At 31.2% G+C, this 8869-nt stretch overlaps 1 long non-coding RNA gene across 2 annotated transcripts; it reads left to right on the forward strand.

Annotated features, from left to right (window-relative positions):
* The first annotated feature begins 2034 nt into the window (after positions 1-2034).
* LOC123906522 lies at positions 2035-5940 on the forward strand. Of its 2 annotated transcripts, XR_006808944.1 has the most exons (3): positions 2035-2049; positions 2688-3667; positions 5669-5940. It is a non-coding gene; the product is annotated as an uncharacterized LOC123906522 (long non-coding RNA). The 2 variants fall into 2 exon arrangements; XR_006808943.1 differs by lacking the exon at positions 2035-2049 and having other exon boundaries at positions 2337-3667.
* Positions 5941-8869: the final 2929 nt, after the last annotated feature.

Genomic DNA, 8869 nt, shown 5'->3' on the forward strand with positions numbered 1-8869 from the left:
AATACTACTTAAATACACATGTAATTTTAACATATTTCGGTTGAATTAGGAGAACTTATGAACCGTGGATAAATATACCTAATAAACTAAAATAAAGACTACAGTAGTAATAACACCTGCATACTCCACATCAAATTTACTCTTAATATTATATTGATTTATTTTTTTGTCAAATAACTTATAGCAAAAATCACACATAAATATAGAGAAAAAATAATAATGGAAGACAATCCCTCCTCAAATGTCTTATTACGAGTGAGATGTACTTTGTTTTCTTCTCTAGACTACGAACCCGGATTCCATGCATTCGTTTTTTTGTGCAGTCGTGCAGTCACGCTATTTATAGCCGTTCGATCAAGATCAGACGGTCATGATTTAAAAACTCATTTACTTACAGCATTTATTTAAACTGTCCGATCGTGATCGGACGGCTGTAAAACGACTGCATCGGAAATTCGACTGCACCTAATCCATCTGACTCAAGGTGTTTATCTACTCCATCCGTAAGGCTATATAAGCAAAAATTATTTTTTTAGGTTCATTCCATAATTAATGTATTTGGTCTATAATATAAATCAAATACATTCGTTATTCAATGAACCTAAAAAAGTGATTTTTGTTTATATAGTGTTACGGAGGGAGTATACATTTGTTTCGAGATCTATGATGTTATTTTTGTTTTTATACCCTTTGTTTTTATCTATCTAAAATAGAATGTACAAGAGCATACACATGTAACCTCTTCATCAATTCACAATCCGCAATTATTGCATTCCAATTTGAGTTGGCAATATCTCGTGTTCTTCGCATTCTTCCATCGATCAATCTTATGAATCATTCAATATAAATCTAACATTAAATTAATCAAAATTCTTTTTTTCCTCTGTTTCTTAAATCATCGTTTTCGTAAACCAAAAAAAAAATAAAAAAATCCATCGTTTTCATTATCATCATATAAAAATAACACACCCTTTTGAATTTCTTCATAACCCATTTCAAATTCTTCAAAAACATTCACAAAAATCAAACAAAGATTCATTTTTTATCTTTCTTCCATGTTGTCAAAATTTTCAAAATGTTTCAGTTTTGCCGCTTCAAGAGACTGGTTATACCGCCACTCATTCACCGTCGCCGGTCTCCGGTCGGTGGTGACCGATCTCGGCGACGGAACCACCATGCATTGTTGGATACCAAAATTACATAACCCATGTAAACCATCACTTGTTCTTGTTCATGGTTTTGGCGCCAATGCAATGTGGCAATAGATGGATGAAAATAATTGTTTGGTCACAAATATTTGGATACACAATTGAAAAAAAGTAAAAAGAAAATATAACTAAATATATAATTGTATATTTTTAAAATAATTAAATAGTAGATATTTTTGCAATGATTAGTACTATATTCAAGCTTTATGACACACAAAGTTAAACTCTTACGACCGATCTAACACTCCAAGTGTATTTAAATGAAAAAAATTACAAAAAAATTAATTTAAATAAAAATGAAATTTACACAAATTAGTTTTTATAATTTATATACTTAGCACAGTAGAGAATGTAGATCACACAAACGGGCACAAAACACTAGTTCAAATAATTGAGTAATAAAGAACATACACTTGAATGTCCATATTTAAAAACCTTGAATCAAGATTAAAATGTATCAAAATAAAATGATCATGTGTTAGTTACTCCATAACCATCAAGAGTATATTTAGTCTTGATTTTTATATTTAAATATGATTGATTATAAGGTAATAGGATATATTTATAAAAGAAAAATAAAAAAATATATTAATAAATGACTCATTAATTTGGGACATATTATATAAATTCTTTTTTTTTTTCTTAAACTCCAACTTTTCAAACACACACTTATTTTCAAGGTCCAACGAAGCTTGGCCCAATTTCCCCCAGCCCATAGTCCATGCACACATAAGTCTGGCTTTTTATTTTAGGTTAAAAAAAAAGGAAAATAAATACGTAGAATAATTTTAATTTCCCCCAAAATCGAGAAGATACCCAAACGCAGAACTCGAAACATCGGGTAATTTTCTTAAACCCCCGCCCTTGTCTTAGGTCGATCCGTGATGATTTGATATTCTTTGATTGGTTAGGGTTCTTTACTAATTGTTTTGGTGGCCTGTGTTTGAATGAATAATGTTTATTTCGGTTTGTATATGTGAAATAGGAGTAATCTATATGTAAATAGTCTAGTGTTGTTGTTGTTGTTGTTGTTGTTGTTGTTGTTATATCAGTGTTTTATAGCTTGTATATGCGAGCGAAATCGGAGTGAGATATACCCTTGTATTGTTGTGTTAGTAGTTAGTTATATTGGTGTTTTTCAGTTTGTTTATGTGGAATCGGAGTGTGATATGTAGTTTCATATTGTTGATTGTATATTTCGTGCCGATTTATTTTTCATCAGTCTTTACTCTTTATCGATTTGTATTTGTGAAATCAGAGTGATATATGTATTCTCGTACTTTTCAATATAATTTTCTCGCAGATTTATATTATCTCAGTGTTTCTCATTTTCTAATTGTTTTGGTGGCATCTTTTTGGTCGGTGTAAACTAAGAGTTTCTCATTTTCTAATTGTTTTCATGGCATCTTTTTGATCGGTGTAAACCAAGACTTACCTGACAATCTTTATCGTCTCTAATTCCATTTGTGTTGAAAGCAGGTTTAACTGAAGATGTCGCCGAGGATTCTGGTGCTGTCTGTTTGTCATGATAAAAAATTTAAACATTTGGAGTTTCACATTGTGGATCTAGAGAACCAGAAAATTCATCGCAATGTCTCACCTCCTTTGTTTAGTACTTCTGGATTTACTAGGATGTTGAGTTTGTGTGAGTCGATCTATATTTTTGGTGGCTATAGTACTTCAGAAGATGTCGCTGATATTGACTCTTATGTATCCCAAAACCCCACGGATACCTTTTACATGGGCTCAGCTCATATGCGATTAGCCGCCAGTGACTCTGTAGGGGAGTGGTGCAAACATCCAAAGCCAATTTTCGGACACCTTTTTGCCAAAGTACTTGCCTCCATGGAAAGATTTACAACATGGGATTCCATGACCTTGATCCGCAGTTGTTTGATCCCACCTCTGATTCGTGGGAGAGTATAACTTTGCCTTCTGAATTACAAGGCTGCTTCCTGTCCATGTTTGCGATGCCAGACCCTTCTCACGATCGTATCATCCTTCACTTGGAAAGGGGCTCACTTCCATCACCTTCTATCTATGCTTACTATCCTAGCTCTGATGAATGGAAACTTATTGTTTCCGATTTTTCAGACTGGGATCCGGTCTCAGCAGTTGCTGATGGCGTGATCTACTTTAATTACTACAAATGTCACACTCTCGTTGCCGCTTATGATTTGAAAAGCCTCAAGTGGTTGGACGTGCATTTGTCAGATACTGTTGTTGATGGTTCTTATATACTAATTAACCGCTTTAAGGAATTGCTCTATTTAGGTGACAACTCCTTTTGCTTGTCCGTTCCCTCGCTTCAAATCGCCAACTCAAACTCCATTCGAGTGTTTTTCGTCAAGTTTACAATTGAGCGGACAGATTCAGTCATTAATATCATTCCCCAGTCAGCCAGCCACTTTATCCTTCCACACACTTCCTACTTGCGTAACATGATCGCACTTTCTTAGGTACTTTTATTTCTTACTTAGCTTTTGTGATTGGTTTAGGTGTGCATACACACTGAAATTTTATCTTATTTTCTATTTAATTATGCACACTACATATCTTATTCTCTCTCTCTCACACACACACACACACACACACACACGTAAATGGATTTGTTATGAGTACTATACATGTCTTGTTTGAGTGATGTCCTAACGTGTTCAACAAAATGCCTCTGACAGACCAACTAATGTAGTAACTAGACTAGTGTATGCCTTTGTTCTCTGTATTATCCTTTATCCTTACCCTGCTATCATGTATATAATCACTTGCAAATTATTGAAAAGACCATAATGTTAACTAAATACAAAACTCTGCACTAGGTGTGAAGGTATTAGAAACAGCATCAGTAGCCTCTTTAAGCCACTTGAAATTGTCCTTGTGTTATGACCTGGTATGATGCTTAGCAATCAGTACTGAATCTTTAACAATACCCTATAATATGTGGTCAATGTGAGGTGCTCTTTACCAGAGATAGCAAGGGACATTTCGCCTAGACATATGGGACATCCCAGCAATCTTAGAGATGACGAATATACCTCTTCCTCGACGGATGATATCTCATCTATGACATGTACTTCATTCACCTAGACAGCTATGTGTGCTTAGAACGCTAAGTTATCTGCTTAAGCATCGTCTAAAAAGTGTAAACACTATGAAGGAAATGAAACCCGCCAGTTCTGCTTAACACTTTTCATATACTGATATAATAAGCCCAGAATTTACTAAAAGCAGAAACCGAGAAATATGCTACCGGTGACTGCATCAGCTCACTTCAAACTATTGATACAATCTGCGGTCGTTATGTATTTTTTCAGTCTCATTTTAAGATTAAGGTCCATTGTCATTTTATTAAGGATAATGATATCTGACATAGTTATCATGTTTAGAACCTGAGAACAATGATTGTCGTGGTCGTGAAGATTTTCTTCATTTTAATTTGCTGCCCACAGATATGTTGTGATAAGAAATCCATACATTTTGCCCAAAGATCATCTGCATCTGCTGATGAATGGTGTTTTTTATGAACTTTCATAAGTTTTATTAGGACATCTAAATGCCTTGGCCTTGAGAAAATTAGAACATGGCAGCTAGCCTGCATTCCTATAAAGCCTTTGTAATTAAAGTTGTAGTCCTGCATCAGTTGGCCATATATACCATGAGCAAGAAAACAATGCTTGATTATCCCATCACTTGGCCAGATATATCAGTAAAGCTTTCAAACTGCAACACTTGAATGTATTTGCATCAATGTGTTGCTGAGCTGGATATTATAATGTATTAATCATTTCTCAATAGATACACAGAATTCACCTAATGATTCTTATAGAAATCATTGTCAATAGTTTATGTCCCCTGCAAATAGAATATTTTTTGTGTGTTAGTTTTTAATCTTATTTATTTTGTTCTTTTCAATTATATTTTGAAATCTATTTAATATCATGTGTGATTATATTATTATACTTTTAATCTTATTGATTGATTACTTGTATTTTATTATAAATATATGATTGTTATAAAACAATTAGTATATTAATCGATGTTTACTATTTAATTTTTTTTTTTTTTTGTATTTTTGTATTAATAATAGTAGTGTATATTACTGTTTTATCCTTTAATATTTTATTAAAGGATAATAAAACCTGTGTATCTGTGCAAAATGTAAACAGTCTTAGTTATTATTAGTATATTATCACTTCTCTAGGCTATGTCAACAATTACTGCAAGTGCTGTAATAATAGTTTAGTTTCCAATTTTCCATATCCTTACTGCAAGTGCTGCTGCTGCTGTTCAGGATCTTGGATATGTTTGATTGTTTGCATGATTCTGCAGTAATTTTATTCTGAGGTATCTGCAGTAAGTAGGTCCCAGGCCATTTTATATCAGAGGTTTCTGGCTATAATTTGAAGTGGTTTATTCTGTGCATTTTATATGTTCTCAGTTTGTTTATCTTCATTCTGCAGAACTACTGAAACCAGGAAAGGAGCAGCAATTACGTTTGAGAACTCAGAACTCAACTCACGATGAAGATTGAAGAAGCAGAGTCCAGCAAGACAGCAAGTTTAATATTAGCCTGTGACTCTTTAGGCACTTTTTCTGTTGTTTTTAAACGTAAACTTAGCAAGCAACTCAAATTTTAATTTCCGGATGTTTTAAATTTGTGATTGTGAACTAGCTAAGTGTAGCTGGTCAGTGACTTGTGGTAAACATGAATTTTTAGGATGTTTTTCTGTGATTCTAGTGAATTTAATTAAATTAATAATCAAATTTTTTTTTTAATATATATATATATAAAATAATTACACATGGACAAAAGGTAGACGGACAACAAGCTGCGCCGCTAATCCTTTTTGAATAGCAAAATCCAATCTTTGAAAAATTACATTCTTAGACCTAGGCGTCACAACATTACAATGTATGACCTTTTGAACTCTTTTCAAAAAGTTTACAGTCTCTGGTGCTAGAAATCCAAGTGTTGAAAGCAAACGGTATAAAAACGTGTTGATTGTCAGATCATGCTTTCGGTTCTCTTTCAAAATTGAATTTATTTCGGTTCGGTTTTTGGTAGCCTTTTTCCTAACATTTCGGTTTCAGTACTGATTAAAAGTTTGGTTTGATTCAGATTTTACCAAATGCTCTACTAGTATGTTGTTACGAAAGATGCTAGTATGTGGTTATGAAATAAGCTTGGCCTTTTTGACGGCCTAGATTAACTAGCTCATAGCCCGTCCGATGACCGATTATTTTTTAGAATATATTTATTTTAATATATTTATTGTATTAAATATTCAATATTATTAAATTATAAAAATAATGTTATTATATTATATTTGTTTATTTAAAAACCTCATTATATAAACTTTATATTAATAAATGAATAATCTCGTTAAATTAATAAGTTTTCATCTAAATATAATGAAAGTAGTGTATTTTTAAACTTGATAAATCATTAATCTCGATAAATGAATAAAATTCTCATCATGTGTCCATTTATCAGGATTTAATAAGTTAAAATCTATTTGTAAATTTACTATTTGTATAATAAGTGATTATTTGAGTATAGGCCAAAAATTTATATCAAACCTTATCCTTCATGTTTGGCCTCCTTTGTGTGTTTTTTCTATAACTTTTATGTTGGATAATTAAAATGTAAAGACACACCTACTTATATTCTTATCTTATTAATGTTTGAATATCTAGCATTTTAATACTTTAAAAGAACTACGAGGAAAAAGTCGTGAATATTATTTAAACTTACCTTTTTACTCTATTTTGATTCAAAGGTATTCGAATTCTTACCAAATTCATTTTATCTCGACACTTATTTTGTATGTTTAAATTTTTTATTTGGAATTCTTCTTCCTATTTTTTTTTTTTTAAAAATCATTTGTGGTTCTTATATATTGCTAAACCTTGTAACTTTTACCCGTCATTTCATTTGTTATTAGTAATTTTAGTTTAAAAATTTTGATTTAAATTTTTCAAGTTGAAATCTGCATATTTATTAAACACTTTTTATTAAATAAAAATAAGAATTGAATATTTTGTTATCAAAATTTGAAAATATTTAGAATTGAAAATAGGGGGATCATTCAAGAAACCAATTATACAACACTAGACTTTAAACTGATCACATCGTTCTAATAAAAATTGAGGCATTGCTGTATGACTACGTCGAGGAGCTTTTCAAGTTAAAAATTAATTCGTAATCGTAACAAAATATAGATTGTTATCAAAATTTAATATATATTGAATTGAATATTGGGGGATTCTTCTTTTTTTGACAATATTGGGGGATTCTTCTAAAAAATCAAATATGTATTACGAGACTCAATATTGATCACACCATTATAATAAAAATTGAGACGTTAACTTAGAGCTTTTATAGTTAAAAATAATTCTTTATTAAATTTATTCTTTATTAAATATATAATCCATTTTATACCCTTATTAAATTGTATGAAATGTAATCTATTCCAATGTTATGCATTAATTAAACAAACACATTCCCTGTACAATAAATTAATACACCAAGATTAGTTTTGGAATAAAACAGAACATTTTAGAATTTTTAATAAAAAATAAGCCAAATATATCGAGGAAGCAACATTTTTGTAAAGGAAATTACGACTTTTACTCGGTTGGTTTATTGCAAGCAAATGCTTAGTTTGACAAAGTTTAATTCTTCCCTTTTGTTAGTTATGCTTGGTGGTGAAGGAACTTCTTTGTTATTTATTTATAAATTTTTCTATTTATTTATCCGACTCGAGTTGATTTTTAGATGATACTATACAATATACATGGTACATAAAAATCTACATTAAGCTATTAAAGAAACAATGTATAATACTTATTTTGTGCTATTGCAGTTAGGTATTGGTCAGGCTGGGGTGCTTTGGCATGGGGTGTTGCTCTATTATTATTGGAGCCAATATTCGAAACCAAATTGTTTGCAATGCTTCTCATCATCTTTCTTCTAAATTCCTCTCTTTGTTTCCTCTTTCTAAATAGTACTTAGAATGAGCCAGATAATAGCATCTATAATTTGATGCAATATGGTGAAGTTCTTTCAATTTTCAATCCTCGGTTAGGAGTAAAAGATCATCTCCATTTTTATAAATATGTTTGTTACTATAGTTTTGAGGTATATATAAGGGATATAAAGAGACTTTTAAAATTAGAGACATTAATAGAAGACAAAACACTACTCTTTAAAATCTTTAAAAGGTTTAACGTTGATGTATTTTCAAGACTAGTTCGAATTTTAGACCACTAATTAAGTTGGAGTAGATGCGCTCAATCTCCGAATGATTTTGGGGTTCTATTTTTAGGTAAGTAGTTAATTGGCAGCTCAACTGAATTAAAATGAAGATTCGCCATCTTGAGTTGGTTACTTTCGTGCAATTTGTCTTTGTTTTTTGTTCGTGTTCTCTTCTCTTTGATTCATTAGGTGAATTTGTCTCTGAGTTTATTTGTTCCTAAAATAAACATGGAAGGGAAATGTTTGATGTCACGAAACTGAACATCACGACAATCTCCCGAAACTTACCAATGCGTATCTTATATCCATTGTACTTGTACTCCAAAGTATAACTTTTTGTGTTTTTCTTAAAATAAGTTTTACAGGAAGATGTAAAAAGAATTTTTATTGATTATTCATTATG

This window comes from Trifolium pratense, linkage group LG1 (genome assembly GCF_020283565.1).
Source record: "Trifolium pratense cultivar HEN17-A07 linkage group LG1, ARS_RC_1.1, whole genome shotgun sequence".
NCBI classification, from domain to species: domain Eukaryota; kingdom Viridiplantae; phylum Streptophyta; class Magnoliopsida; order Fabales; family Fabaceae; genus Trifolium; species Trifolium pratense.